The sequence below is a fragment of the Mandrillus leucophaeus genome, unplaced genomic scaffold (assembly GCF_000951045.1).
Source record: "Mandrillus leucophaeus isolate KB7577 unplaced genomic scaffold, Mleu.le_1.0 Scaffold196, whole genome shotgun sequence".
In the NCBI taxonomy this organism is placed as follows: domain Eukaryota; kingdom Metazoa; phylum Chordata; class Mammalia; order Primates; family Cercopithecidae; genus Mandrillus; species Mandrillus leucophaeus.
Window position 1 is genome coordinate 3,254,135 of NW_012101987.1, and position 996 is coordinate 3,255,130.

Below are 996 nucleotides of genomic sequence, written 5' to 3' on the forward strand. Positions count from 1 at the left end.
TGTGGATCACCCAATACCTGCAGGTTACAGGGACACGAGAAAATGACCCAGCAGCTGATATTCACTAGACACTCTAGCCAACAGAGCCACCGTGGTGGGCATCTTGGTTTATCCCCAGACACTACTGAAAACCCAGGACCAGGAAAAAACTGAAGAGTGGCTGATGATCCATCACCCCATAAAGTTTCCAAATGGAAACCTTGACCCAACACCATTCTGATAGGAACTCTGTGCCTAGGGAAGATAAAAGGAAGAGACACAGAGATTTTTTTACCATATGGTGTCAGGGATTATTATTCGCTTTCTTCTCATGGGAAATATTTACAAACAGAAGACAATGTTTTAAATAGTGCCATCCAATGGTTCATCAAAGAATTATTAATTGAAATATAATAAAATGTACAATAAAGGACAAATAATTGATTATGTGTATCAGGGCGGGGAAGGTGGCATTTGGGAATGTCAACGACACTGGAAATTTAGTATTTTACTGTAAATCAGAGTTAATCTGGAAGAACAGGGAGTAAGAACTAGACTTGAGACCCTGCTTGAGACACGTGTGAAAAATACAGGGGAAAAGAAGTACCCTGTGGACTGTGCAAATAATTCAGTGGCAGGCAATTAAACTAAGGTGGCTCTAGTCCCTGGGGTCCTCCTTTTTAAAAAAATCTAACTAATAATGTATTTTTTAGTAAATTACCACATCGGGGAAAACAAAATTCAGGCTTAACCAACTATAAACTGCCAATTAAACTCTGATTACATAACCTGAAAATTGCCAACACGATCGTACAAATTAAGAGACTACATAACTGTACCTAACCAATTACTAAATTTGATGTTCTTCATCATGCACCTTATAAAAGTCTTTTATTCAAGCCTCCCATGGACCACAAACTACAAGCCATAGCTGAGTGCTCTGCAATACTTGAACCACTTTTTAAGTTAATACTTTTGCGGTGACTCCTATACTTTTTTTTTTTTTTTTTTTTTTTT

At 37.8% G+C, this 996-nt stretch overlaps 1 protein-coding gene across 4 annotated transcripts in view; it reads right to left on the reverse strand.

The window, feature by feature from the left end:
* The window catches only part of ZNF85 (zinc finger protein 85), a 17,041-nt gene that overhangs the window by 15,100 nt on the left and 945 nt on the right, over positions 1 to 996 (reverse strand). The gene's annotated exons all lie outside the window — the stretch shown is intronic.